The 15,149-nt window shown below is 38.7% G+C and overlaps 1 long non-coding RNA gene across 1 annotated transcript in view; it reads left to right on the top strand.

The window, feature by feature from the left end:
* LOC132381350 (uncharacterized) overlaps nucleotides 1-7,134 on the top strand; it is a 116,502-nt gene extending 109,368 nt beyond the window's left edge. Inside the window, exon 4 of the long non-coding RNA XR_009508012.1 lies at nucleotides 6,543-7,134. This is a non-coding gene — a long non-coding RNA (uncharacterized LOC132381350). The remainder of the gene's footprint in view (nucleotides 1-6,542) is intronic.
* The last annotated feature ends 8,015 nt before the right edge of the window (nucleotides 7,135-15,149 follow it).

Raw genomic sequence — 15,149 nt, forward strand, 5'->3', positions numbered from 1 at the left:
ATCAATGTTCAAGGAGATCAGTGAGGCTTGTCTACATTACAGAGCTGGAAAGGAAAACAAAGAGTGGATACAGTAGGAAATTGGACAGCCTTAGAAGAAAAATGGAAAATTAAGAAGAAAGTGTTCAAAATTGTAAAGACAAACTCTCTACTTGTATGAATCTTAACTTGAATAATCAAAGGTATTAGAATCGTATATCAACTGTGAAAATAAATGAAAATTTAAAAAATCCAGAGAGGCAGGACTTATGAACAGTTGGAGAGGTATAATAAGATTACGAATAGTGAGCATGGTTTTGTCGAGGGCAGGTCGTGTCAAATGAGCCTGAATGAATTTTTTTGAGGATCTGACTAAACACATTGATGAAGGAAGAACAGTATGGATTTCAGCAAGGCATTTGATAAGGTAACACATGCAAGGCTTATTGAGAAAAGTAAGGAGGCGAGGGATCCAAGGGGACATTGCTTTGTGGACCAAGAACTGGCTTGCCCATAGAAGGCAAAGAGTGATTGTAGACGGGTCATATTCTGCATGGAGATCGGTGACCAGTGGTGTGCCTCAGGGATCTGTTCTGGGACCCCTTCTCTTCATGATTTTTATAAATGACCTGGATGAGAAAGTGGAGGGATGGATTAGTAAGTCTGCTGATGACACAAAGGTTGGAGGTGTTGTGGATAGTGTGGAGGGCTGTCAGAGGTTACAACGGGACATTGATAGGATGCAAAACTGGCCTGAGAATTGGCAGATGGAGTTCAACCCAGATAAGTATGAAGTGGATCATTTTGGTAGGACAAATATGATGGCAGAATATAGTATTAATGGTAAGACTCTTTGCAGTGTGGAGGATCAGAGGGATCTTGGGGCCCGAGTCCATAGGATGCTCAAAGCAGCTGCACAGGTTGACTCTGCGGTTAAGAAAGCATGTGGTGCACTGGCCTTCGTCAATCATGGAATTGAATTTAGGAGCCAAGAGGTAATGTTGCAGCTATATAGGACCTTGGTCAGACACCACTTGGAGTATTGTGCTCAGTTCTGGTAACCTCACTACAGGAAGATGTTGAAGCCATAGAAAGGGTGCAGAGGAGATTTCCAAGGATGTTGCCTGGATTGGGGAGCATGCCTTATGAAAACAGGTTGAGTGAACTCAGCCTTTTCTCCTTGGAGCGACGGAGGATGAGAGGTGACCTAATAGAGGTGTATAAGATGATGAGAGGCATTGATTGTGTGGAGAGTCAGAGGCTTTTTCCCAGGGCTGAAATGGTTGCCGCAAGATGACATAGATTTCAGGTGCTGGGGAGTAGGTACAGAGGAGATATCAGGGTAGGTATTTTACACAGAGAGTGGTGAGTGCGTAGAATGGGCTGCCAGTAACTGTGGTGGAGGTGGATACAATAGGATCTTTAAAGAGACCTTTCAAAGTTTGTATCCGGAAACTTCCAAGCCAGATGCAGTAGCCCCATGAGAGGTAAGAATGGTCTGCTTTAGACAAGAGCATGAAGCACGATGGACAGGGTATTTCAGAGATTTACTGAGTAGATGCAGAGGAGCATGATATCAATGCAGATCCACCTAAGAAAGAAGAGATTGTTACTGCGATTAAGTCAATAAGAAACAGCAAAGCATCAGAACAGGACAATTTGAAAGCTGAACTTTGCAGCGAGAGGGGAGAACGCGTTGGGCCTTGTTTATACAAACATTCCTGATGCGTACCGGGCCCAGCCCTGCCCCCACCTCGGTTACTCAGCCCACATCTCTGTTATGCTAATCCCAGCATACAGACTGCTCATCAGATGCTCCAGACCAGTTCTGAAGCAGGTGAAAACCTGGCCAGCAGGAGCCATCTCTGCTCTTCAAGACTGCTTTGAGCACACTGACTGGCACATGTTCAGGGAGGCTGCCACCGATGGCGACTCTACCAACTTAGAGGAGTACACAGCATCATTGACCAGCTACATCAGCAAGTGCATTGATGATGTCACTGTGTCCAAGACCGTCACTACACGCGCTAACCAGAAGCCACGGATGACGGCAGAGGTGCGTGCGCTGCTGAGGACCCATGACTCCACCTTCAGAGCAAGCGACGAGACAGCCCTAACAACAGCAAGGGCCAAACTGTCCCGGGCCATCAGAGAGGCAAAGCATGCACACACCTGGCGAATCCACAGCCACTTCCAGGACAGTGGCAACACGCGGCGCATCAGGACATCACCAACTACAGGACAACATCACCTCCTGTGCTGGTGATGCCTCCCTTCCAGATGTGCTGAACAACTTCTGTGCTGGTTTCGAAGCGGAAAATGATGTGGTGGCAAGGAAGACCACTCCTCCTCCCAGTGGACAGGTGCTGTGTCTCACCGTGGCCGATGTCAGGAAAACTCTGTGCAGGTCAACCCACGGAAGGCTGCTGGGCCAGACAATATTCCTGGCGAGTGCTCAGAGGATGTGCAGACCATCATCCCCGTGCCGAAGAAGTCCTCAGTGTCCTGCCTCAACAACTACCGTCACTTTGCTCTCACATCCATCATCATCAATTGTTTCGAGAGGTTCATCATGAGGCACATAAAGACCCTGCTGCCCCTCTCACTGGACCCCCTGCAGGTCGTGTATTGTCCCAACCACTCAGCAGACAATGCCAATGCCAGCACCCTCTACCTGGCCCTCACCCACCTGGACAAAAAATACAAATACATTCAAATGCTGTTCATAGACTTCAGTTCAGCATTCAACACAATCATTCCTCAGAAACTGATCGGAAAGCTGAGCCTACAGAGCCTGAACACCTCCCTCTGCAACTGGATCCTAGACTTCCTGGACTGGGAGACCTCTGTCAGTCCAGATCGGGAGCAGCATTTCCAAAACCATCACACTGAGCAAAGGACCTCCAGGACTGTGTGCTCAGTCCACTGCTATTCACTTTGCTGACCCACGACTGTGCAGCAATACTCAGCTTGAATCACATCATCAAGTTCACTGATGACACGACTGTAGTGAGTCTCATCAGCAAGAACAATGAGTCAGCATACTGAAATGAACATAAAATGTTCAGCGGCTAATGGACTGGTGCAGAGCCAACAACCTGTCTCTGAATGTGAACAAAACAAAAGAGATTGTTGTTGACTTCAGGAGAGCTCGGTGTGACCGAACATTGATGGCTCCCCCATTGAGATTGTTAAGAGCACCAAATTTCTTGGTGTTCACCTGGTGGAGAATTTCACCTGATCCCGCAACACCAGCTCTGTAGCCAAGAAAGCCCAGCAGCATCTCTACTTTTTGCAAAGGCTGAGGAAAGTCCATCTACCACACCCCCCATCCTCATCACATTCTACAGGGGTTGGATTGAGAGCGTCCTGAGCAGCTGCATCACTGTCTGGTTCAGGAATTGCACCATCTCGGATCGCAAGACCCTGCAGCGGATAGTGAGGTCAGCTGAGAAGATCATTGGGGTCTCTCTTCCCACTATTACAGACATTCACATCACACACTACAACTGCAAAGCTAACAGCATTGTGAAAGACCCCACGCACCCCTCATACAAACTCTTCTCTCTCCTGTCATCTGGCAAAAGGTACCGAAGCACTTGGGCTCTCACAACCAGACTGTGCAACAGTTTCTTCCCTCAAGCCATCAGACTCCTCAATAATCAGAGTCTAGACTGACGTTTACATCATTTATTATTATATTGTAATTTGTCCTCTACTCTGCCTATTGTCTTGTTTATTAATTATTGCACTGCCCTGCACTGTTTTGTGCACTTTATGTAGTCCTGTGCAGGTCGATAGTCTAGTGCAGTTTTTATGTTGTTTTACGTAGTCTAGTGTAGCCTTGTGCTGTCTCTCATAGTCTAGTGTAGTTTTGTGTTGTTTCATGTAGCACCAGGGTCCTGGAGGAACGTTGTTTCATTTTTATTGTGTACTGTACCAGCAGTTTATTTTTGAAATGACAATAAACTTGACTTGACTTGACTTGACAAAACTGAACCAAAAGTTTCAGCAGTCACCCTGCAACCACTGTTTACTATAATCTGGGAATGGGGACAAGTGCCCAAGGACTGGACAAAGGAAGTTAGGATCTCCAAGAAAGGAGTACTAAGTGATTGCAACAACTGGTGTGGCATCACACTTTTGTCTCACCAAAGTCCTTGTCCAATGGATTATAGATGCTGTAGATGTGTGATTGAAGAAGGAACAAGCTGGCTTCAGGAAGAATAGAGGCTCTGTCAACTGGCTCTTCATGCTGTGTAACATCATAGAGCAGTGTACAGAGTGGCAGAGACAACTGTACATAAATTTCATGGACTTTGAAAAGGCTTTTGATAGCATCCACGGGGAGAACCTCTGCCGAATTATCTGATCATACAGGATCCCTTCCAAAATTGTCCAGCTTGTGTTTGTTTGCTAATTTCATGTTTAAAGTTCAAGTCATTGCTTTACAGGAATGATGCGGGTGCTTTGGAGAGGGTAAAGAGTAGATTCACTCAAGTGTTGTTTGGATTGGAGCATATTTCCTGTAAGGTGAGGGTGGATAAACTTGGACTGTTTTTGCTGGAGTGTTGGAGATTGTGGGATAGACTGACAGAAGTATGTAAATTTATGAGGAGCATAGATAGTCACAGACCTTGTCCCAGAGTAGAAACTTTAAATGCTAGAGGGCAGAGGTTTCAGGTGAGACGGAAAAAGATTAAGTGAGATTTATAAGGCCTAATTGTGGTCGGTACCTGGAATGTGGTACCAGAGGAATTGATAGCAACAGTTAAGACAACAAGATTGATCAGTGAAGAACCAAGTGGTCCCAGCAAAACCTAAACTAGTCACTGATGTTGAGGTTATTCGGTGAGTAAGTGCCTCTTTCTAATACTGTCAACTATGGCTCCCTTCACTTTACTGAAGACTGTGTAGATGAATTGGGCCATTATTGTTTAATTAGATTTGTCCTGTATTTTGAGAATGGACATATTGGGCAATTTTTCCCATTCTTGTGCAGATGTCAGTGTTGTATCTGTACTGGAACAGTTTAGTTGGAACCATCAGTATAATGGCATTGGGCCAGAGCACAAATTTCCTGATTGCAGCGTAAATAACCGAAGCCAATCTCTGGTTTATTTCCATTGAACTCAATATTTAAGTTTGGTTCAAGTCAGCTTTATATTGTTACTTCCCAGAGGACAGATGTCTCCATATTTGCTTAGATGTCTTCTCCCTTCAGACTTTCAGTCCCATAAGTCTATCCTCTTTTCAATAATACAAGAATTATTTATTGGTATAAAAAGTATTTCCCTGCCTTGAGCAGCGAGCTTGTTCTTTATTGTAAGCCTATTTCCTCTGGAATGTCCCCTGTTTAGATTAAGTCAAGCCACATCTCCGACAGGAAGCTGAGAAGGAAATATCCCCTATGTCTCTGCCCAGTTTCATCCACCTGTCAAGAATGAAAATATAAAATGTGTTTCTGGTAAATCAACAGCTGCACAAAGAGATTCTGTTCAAATTTATCCCATGCACTGAGTGTCAGAAGGAGGTTGTTCAGCCCTCCAGTCCATTCCCACTTGAGCTGACCTGAGTTTGATCTCCATTTACCCACCTTGGTTCCACATATTTTAATAATTGAACTCAAATAAAATTCTATTAATTTTGAAGTTTCAACTGATACCCCCCCACCCCATCTCCCCAATCTTGACCACTTCCCAGGGCGAGTTTCATATTTCCAATGCCCTGTATATCCTGAAGTAACAGATTCTTTGTGTTATTCTTCTGTGCCATTCTTGAATGTTTTTAAACTCCCCAATTACACTGGCCTTCAATTTTCCACACTTCAGGGAACAAGAGACCAGACCAAAGATTCTATCTCAGTCCCAGTAGCACTTCACTGGCCCTGTGTGTGTTGAACAATCTTTGGCTGTTTACTCTGGAGCGTAGGCTGAGAGGCAACCTGATGGCGGCTTATAAAAGTATGAAAGTCATTGATAAGGTTGATAGTTAGAGTCATTTTCCCAGGGAAAAATGTCATATCCATAAGGACAGAAATTTAAGCTGAGGGATGTAACAGTTTAAGGAGATTTGTGAGATGTATTTTCTACACACAGTAATAGGTGCCTGGAATGCACTGGCAGGAGTGGTGGTGAATCAGCATGATAGTACAGTTGAGATACATTTGAAAAAGCACATGACCATTCAGGATATGGAGGGATATGGATTCTGTGCAGATAGTTTGGTTTAGATTAATTTGGTGTTGTGGTTGTCACAGTCATCATGGGCTTAAGGGCCTGTTCCTGTGCTGTACTGTTCTGTGTTGTAGGTTTACTTGAAGCTCAGTAATGATTTGTTATTAATAGCTAACAGATGTCTGAAACTCTGCGACAACATTAACACTCAGTCCTTACACTTCCTCTCCGGTTTCACAGGCAGGTTAAACTCTCCCTGGGAAGTGGTCACAGGCCCCCCTCCACAGGCAGGGGCCCTCCCAGTGGAGCTGTGTTACTAAAAGGAATAAACACACTGCTTTACATATGGAAATACAATTCTAACATTGTGCTTTGCACCAACCAACAGGTTCACGTTTACCATACAGAATGAGACAAAGTGAATCAAAACCAAAGGGCAAAAGACACAGAGAGGGCAAGACCCTCTCCTCGTTACAGAGCATTTGCCACGTGTCAGAAACGGGCTCACTGTAATGATGATTGACTGTTACTGATTGATTTATTGATTATGTTTTCAGAATGTATGTACACCTGCATTTTATGTTCTGAAGCAGTTTTTGCTCAAATTGTGTTTGGTCAAACTGAGCACAGAAGTCCATCCTGACAACTCGAATTCATTGGCAGCAATAATGTGAAATGTAGTTATAGAATTTGGTCAGTACAAAAATAAGAAAAAGCATAATTTTCAATGATGATTTCATAAATCAAAATTAAATAATAAAAATCTTTAAAACAGACCGAAAGGGTGTAGGCTGAAGCTACAGCTTATTACACCTACCCCTCTTACTTATACAAAACATATTTGGCGTCGATCATCACATCAAAACAAAAACTTTCATAATCTTTTAATACAAAATTCAATTCCAAGTATTTATTTACTTTACTGCCATTCTTTATAAATCATGTATTTTACATTTGTTCATTAAATTATTTTCAAATAATTTTTAAAATTTGTTAAGTGTGGTGCATGTTTTTAAATTCTCACTACAACTGTTCCATAGATTCACCCCTCTGACTGAAATACAATGATTTTTTTACATTTGTTCTTATCCTTTGTTCTTGAAATATACATGTTCCTCTCAAATCATGTTGACTTTCTCTCATTTTAAACAATCTTTCGATACTTTGTCCATTTTTTACTTTATACATAGTATGTATTATTGTAAAATCTATGAAATCTCTGAATTTTAAAGTGTTTAATTGAATAAATAGTGGATTGGTTGTCTCATAATAACCTGTCTTATTTACAATTCGTATGGCATTCTTTTGGAGTAGAAAAATTGAGTGTATTTGTTTTGTATGCATTTTCCCCATACCTCTACACAGTAAGTCATGTATGGGACTATAAGTGAACAGTATAATGTACACAAGGATTCCTGATTTCAGAAATATTGTACTTTGTACAGTACTGCAATAGATATTGACATTTTTTGCTTTGACATAATTTATATGTGGTTACCAGCTTTATTTCTTATCAATTACCAATCTTAACCATTTTGTTTCAGATACCTTATCAATTTCAACATCATTTATTCTGTTTACTATATGAGTTTGGTACACGGTTTCCAAATATTATGAATTTAGTTTTACTTGGATTCAGTGATAATTTGTTAGTATCAAACCATATCTTTATAATTTTTAGTTCTTTCTCCACTGTATCCAAAAATTATTTCAGATGTTCCCCACTACAAAATATAGTTGTATCATCAGCAAATAATATACATTTTAATGTCTGAGAAACCATACATATATCATTTATATACAAAATGAACAGCAACAGAGCAAGCACTGAACCTTGTGGAACCCCACAAGTTACCCTGAAAAGTTTTGAATGTGAGTTGTTTATATGTACATACTAATATCTGTCTTCCAAATAACTACTTAACCAGTCATGTGCCACCCCTCTAATACCATATCTTTCTAAATTTGCTAATAATAATTTATGGCCAATGGTGTCAAATGCTTTTTTCAGATCAAGGAATATTCCCACAGTGTATTCATTTCTTTCTATAGCATTTAATATTTCTTTTACAAAATCTATTAACGCTATTGTAGTTGCTCTGTTTCTTCTGAAACTATATTGCTGTTCACAAAGTATATTATGTTTTGTTATAAAATCATTTAACCTTCTTAGAAATATTTTTCCAATATTTTGGAAAACTGTGAGAGCAAAGAAACTGGTCTATGATTTGAAAATACATGTGGAAAATAAAAAGAAACTAAAAGATGCCATGGACTGCCTTGTCAACATTCCATCGATGGGCAGAATCCCGGTATGACATGCTAGAGCTGATACTTGTTGAGAATGAAGGTTGCCCGGTGAATCAAGTTTAGACTGAAACACTAAAACAGACCACAATCACTGTGGGAGCTGGGGGTTATCACTAACCTGGAAGCTCTCAGGACCCGAAAATCAAGGATAACAATCTTCAGTATACACAGAGAATCAATAATCTGTCATCCAATTGTCATTGAAAGGTTGTCAGCTGATGAGGACTGCTAGTTTAGATTTCTACTAAACCTTTCTTTCTGGCATCTGGACAGTAAAATGTGTAGTTCTACTCCTGTAAGAGCCTTGGGCCAGTAGCTTGCTGTTTGATTTTTGTGTTCACCTTGAATAAAATAATATCACCTGAACTGGATTTGTACCTTTAAACTCTGAATCTATTCTGGTAAGAACAGATTGATAGATCTCACAATACCTGAAGATAACTGTCCTGAGGAAGGTACTACCTAACTATTTTCAGAATTTTGTCCTTTTAGGTGTTGGATTGGACTATACCCTATTTTCATTGTAGTTTAACTTACTTATGTTTGTTTTTCAATAATTGCTTATATACATGTAACTATTCAGTGGGTTGCCATTGTCTGTGCATCTCCTGGAAACTCTCAGTTTCAGTGGTGGGTATCTCATTGCTCGAATAGGGACTATTTTATTGGTTAATTTAAGCAAAGGAATTTGATTGGAATGTCTGCTACCAGTTTTCAGTGGTCATAAGCAATGGGTTTTAATATCCCTTCTTGACTGCTGAAGAACTTTATGTTGCAAACACATCAGGACCCAATACAAGTTTAGGTTTTGATCAACAAATCCATCATACAGGCTGGGGAACCCAGCATTTGGGGCGGCATGGTAGTGTAGTGGCTAGCAGAATGTTTTCCAGTGCAGGCGACCTGGGGTTCAATTCCTGTCGCTGTCTGTAAGGAATTTGTAATTTCTCCCTGAGAATGTGTGGGTTTCCACCGGGTACTCTGGTTTCCTCTGACAATCCAAAGACATACCAGTTGGTACTTTAACTGTTCACTATAAATTGTCCTGTGATGAGATGAGGATTAAATTTGGATTCCTGGGCAGTGTGGCTCGAAGGGTCAGAAGGGCCTATTCCATGCTGTGTGCCAATAAATAAACAAATTAAATAATTTACATGGACTTCCCTGATTTTTTTCCCATGAATTAATTCTCAAATGATTCCTGAGTTTCCTTTCACCCTTCTTCATATGGGAGTCCAGTCCTACTTTCAATTACTCTGTCTGAGCAGCTTCCTCAAAGTCCACAGATTCATTCGAATGAATTTAAACCTGCAGTCTGTGTCTTTCTCCTCCTCTTTAATTTAAATCCATCTTATGGATGTAATTTCCATTCCCTTCACTCTTCCATCACTCTGTGTCAGACATCTCAGTGAGTCAGTAAATTGTGGTGCAAACCATTTCAGCACATCATCCCGTTGGACTGAGGCATTGCTTCCAGATTCCTCCTCTGACCAGACACTTCCTCACCTGCCATTCCCTCTCCTTCTATGACCTGACATCTGATTTATGTTCCTCTGAAACACCTTCTGATGATTTCCTATATTAAAGCCACACTGTAAATGCCAGTGGTTGCTTTTGGGTAAAATTGTCCAATTATAATGAATAGATTTTTGCAAAGATTGAACATACCTAAAATTTCTATTCAAAATATGAACACATTAGATGCACCTATTAAACAAGAGGAAATAGCAAGGGCTATACCTTTTCAATTAGTTAAGGCTCTGGGACCGGTGGCTATACAGTTGAATTTTTTAAGACTTTTACTGAAGTATCGTACCCCATCTATGCCAAATTCTCACTGATTCTATATTCTCTGGGACTCCCCCAAAAAATTTTTATGAGGCATCAATTTCATTAATTCCTAAAAAACAAAAAGATTTATCTGAATGCACCTCTTATAGACCAGTCTCCTTACTAAATATGGATTCTAAAATTCTTTCTGTTCTTGGCTAATAGGCTTGAGAATATTTTATTTATAGTTTTTATAGTTATTTCTAATGATCAAACTGAATTTATTAAGAATAGATATTCACATTTTAATATGCAGAGATTATTGAACATCATTTACTCCTCTCCATCCAAAGAACCTGAATGTGTTGTTTCCATTGATGCAGAGAAAGCCTTTGATCAGATGGAGTGCTCTTATTCATTTGAGATCTTATAAAGATTTAATTTTGGTCTAGGTTTCATTTCCTGGATCAAATTGATCTGTCAAGCTCCTCTGGCTGCGGTTATAATTAACAATTAAAAATCTCCTTATCTTAGACTACTCAGAGGTATCCGGCAGGGTTGTTCTCTCAGTCCTCTGTTATTTAACTTGGCTTTAGAACCTCTTGCTATTGCTCTTTAGGATTCCAATAATGTTCAGGGTATTAAGAGAGGGGATAAAGTGCATAAGGTTTTGTTGTATGCAGATCACTTGTTAGCCTTTATTTCAGATCCTAAGAGATCTATTCCTTCAATGTTATCTATATTTTCTTAATTCTGTAGTTTTCTGGATATAATTTAAAATTACACAAAAGTGAGTTATTTCCTATGAATAATCATTTGGATCAATATGATCAAATACATTTTAATATTGCTAAGAATCACTTTACATATTTTGGCATTAAAATTACAAAAAAAGTTAAGGACCTGAATAAATATAATTTTCTCCCATTAATTGATTATAAGCAATAAATTCTAAATGGTCTCCTATAACGCTATCATTAATTGGTCAAATTAATGCTATTAAAATGATAGTTCTACCAACGTTCTTATATACATTTCAAGCAGTCCCTTCCTTTGTTCCTAAACAGTTTTTTGATAGAATAGACTCTAAAATCTCATCCTAAATTTGGAATAATAAAAATCCTAGATTGAGTAAACCTTTATTGCAGAAATTAAAAAGGGACGGTGGTATAGCTTTGCCAAATCTTAGAATGTGCTACTGGGCAATCAATATTTGATATATTTCATTTTGGGATCATTATTCAGATATACATGACTGTCCTTTATGGGTGGATTTGGAGAAAGACTCGTTGATGGGGTATTCTTTGGCCTCTTTACTAGGAGCTCCTCTTCCTTTTTTGCTTTCTCAGATTGGTAGTTGAGACCTCAATCCCATTATTAAACATACATTAAGAATTTGGTTTCAGTTTTGCAGATTTTTTGAGTTAAATAATTTTGTCCATTCTACTAACGTCCATCTTAACTATGCTTTTTATACCATCAATTTTAGATCAGGCCTTTTTAATTTGGAAAACCAAAGGAATAATCACTTTTTCAGATTTCTTTATAAGGGATTGTTTAATGTCTTTCACTTAGTTAGCAGATAAATATGATTTATCTAATGAACACTTTTTTTTGCAAAAAGAAGAGGGGAAAAAACCCTACGAAAGCAAAGAAAATTGAGAAAAAAATACCCATTAGCTGTTCAACCTCGGAGCCATGCATCATACAAAAAGCTTCTGAAGATAAACATCAAACTGCCAGCAAGAAAAAAAACTGTACCAAAATTTACAATTAGATCGTGGAACACTTTTTAAGATAATTACAAATTAGGAATTTTTTTTAACGTATTTTGCTTCCAAATTACCCCACTGCTTATCCATCTAATATGATGGATACCCTTTCTCAGGTTAAACCACTTCAAAAAGGATTGATAGTTACAATTTATAAATGGTTATTGAATTTACGAATGATATCTAACAATAAAATTAAAGGTGTTTGGGAATTGGAATTTCAAGAGTTACTTTCAGATAATCAATGGAGTAAAATTTTTCATTTGGTAAATACTTCATCTATTTGTGCCCATCATTCCTTGATACAGTTCAATGTAGTGCATGTCAAAAGATAAATTAACCTTTACTTTTCCCACTATCATTCCTATTTGTGATAGATGTAATATTGAGGTGGCCACTTTAACTCACATGTTTTGGTCTTGCTTAAGGGTGAATAATTTTTGGAAAGACGTCTTTAAAACTTCATCAAATGTCTTGGGTCTGGACTTACTACTGAATTTACTTACAGCAAATTTTGGGATTATTCCATCGGAAGCAGGATATATTCCTGTCTCTGCTCAGCAGATGATAGCCTTTTCAACTTTATTGGCTTGGAGAGCCATTTTACTTAAATGGAAGGATCCTAATCCACCTACTGTTTTTTTATTGCCTTTCCTCCATCATACATTGTTTTAAGTTTAGAGAGAATAAGAAGTTGTACATTTGATACATCCTTTAAATATGAAGAAATCTAGTGTCATTTTATTCAATATTTTCATATGATCTGATTTATTGATTTTTATACTGACTCTCTTCCAGTTATTTTTCTGAAGCTTTGGATTTGATCAGAAAGTCTTTCTTTTCTTGGTTTCACTCTCACGATGGACTGCCCAGTCCTTTTTTTCTCTTTTTGTTTTTGTTTGTTTGATTAGTGGGGGGTTTTCACATAATAATTTCAAAAAGCCTTTTTTTCTCTTTATAAATTGATAAAAGGAGAATTAATTATCTTTATCCTTATTATACATTCTATATCAGATTAATACTATGCATGATTTTGAAAATGTTTATTTCGCCTTCTTTATGTATTGTTATTGATATATATTTGAGATAATTCTCCTCTTGCTTGTATATATGCTCTTTTTAAATCAATAAAAAGATTGATAAATCTTGACCAATTTGTTTCTTCAATTTTAATATTCAAATCACTTTCCCATTTTTGTCTTGACTTATGGACTCCTTGCTTAATTACCTGTCTTTGAATCAAGTTATACATGCAAGATAAAATTTTTTTGATATTTCCTTTTTGAATTAAAATTTCTATTTCATTAGATTTCGGCAATAACATTGTTTGACCTAATTTTTCTCTTAAATAAGCCCTTAATTGAAAGTAACAAAATAAAGTGTTGTTTGATATTTTATAAAAATTGCACTGGCAGTAGCCAAAAAAGCTATTGCAGTTACTTGGAAATCGGATACACATTTAAGTATAGATTCTTGGAAGAAAGAAATCTATGGTTGTATTCCATTAGAAAAAATTACTTATAATTTAAGAGATAAATATGAAACATTTTTGAAAATTTGGAGCCCTTATTTACAAAAGACAGGATTAAATATATAGATGCTCTGAAGATGAAACAATTGGTTATTAGGGGAAAGAAATAAATATACATATTAAAGTTATTACGAATTCCATGGAGCATGTGGAGATCTTCCAACAACCAGGCATTCTTTCTTTCTTTCTTTCTTTCTTTTTTTTCTATAGGGCAGTTAGGGGGGAGGGGTTAAGGGGAGGGGGTATGGGTTATATACATTGTTTTTTCATACTTTGTAACCATTTAAAATGCAATAAAAAAAGTTTAAAAAAAAAGATTGATAAAGAAAGAAAGAAGAATACGTCTTCACCTTTGGGATGCATCTTTCCTCTGCCTTCCAAGTTTCTCCCAGAAACTCCAGCCTTTTCAGTTCTGCCATCTTCCCTGTTACTGGCCCCTTCCAATCAACTGTAGTCAGCTCCTCTCTCATGTTTCTGTAATTCTGTTTCTTCACTGCAGTAATGATACATCTGATTGTAACTTCTCCTTCTCAAAATGCAGGGTGAGTTTTATTATGTTATGATCACTCTCTCATAAGGATTCCTTTACTTTAAGCTCCTAAATCAAACCTGGTTCCTTACCCTATGCTCAATCCAGAATTGCTGCTCCACTTTAGGACTCGACCAAAAGTTGCTCTAAAAACAATCTCATAGGCATTCTACAAATTTCTTCTCTTGGTATCCAGCACTAACCTCATTTTCCCAATCTATCTACATATTGAAATCCCTGTGAATATTGTTACTTTCCCCTTTTTACATGTCCTTCCTGTCTCTCATTGTCATTTCTAGCCCTCATCCTGGCCACTGTTCAGAGGCTTGTATATAACTCTGATCAAGATGTTTTTACCCTTGCAGTTTCTTAACTCTGCCTACAATGATTCTACATCTTCCAATACTATGTCACATCTTCCTCAGGATCTGATTTCATGTTTTACCAAAAGAGCCACCTCATCCCCTCTGCCAACCTGCCTATCTTTACAAAACTATGTGTATCATTGAATATTAGGCTTCCAGCTATTATCTTTTATCAGCCATGACTCAGTGATGCTCACAACATCATACCTGCAGATCTCTAACTGCACTACAAGACCTTATTCCATATTCTGTGTGCATTCCAATATACTGTAACACCTTCAGTCCTGTTTTCATCACTCTTTTTGACTTTGTCCCCCTGTTCCACTTTAACTCATTCACATGACCTCAGTTTTGCCTATCATCTCACTGTCCTTTCATCTCAGCTTCACCACACACTACATCTAGTTGTATACCAACTGCCCCATCCTCAGCTCTATCACTCTGGTTCCCACCCCCGCCTGAGAAATTAGTTTAACCCTCCTGAACCGCTCTAGCAAACCTGCCTGCACAGATATTGGTCCTTTGGGTTCAGGTGTAACCTGTCCTTTTTGTACAGGTCGTACATTCCCCAGAAGAGATCCTAATAGTCTAGAAATCTGAATCACTGCCCCTGCACCAATTCTTCTGCCACACAATCAACTGCCAAGTCATCTTATTCTTACCCTCACTGGTACATGGCACAAGCAGCAATCCAGAGATTACTACCCTGGAGGTCCAG

This window comes from Hypanus sabinus, chromosome 26, assembly GCF_030144855.1.
Source record: "Hypanus sabinus isolate sHypSab1 chromosome 26, sHypSab1.hap1, whole genome shotgun sequence".
Classification (NCBI taxonomy): Eukaryota; Metazoa; Chordata; class Chondrichthyes; order Myliobatiformes; family Dasyatidae; genus Hypanus; species Hypanus sabinus.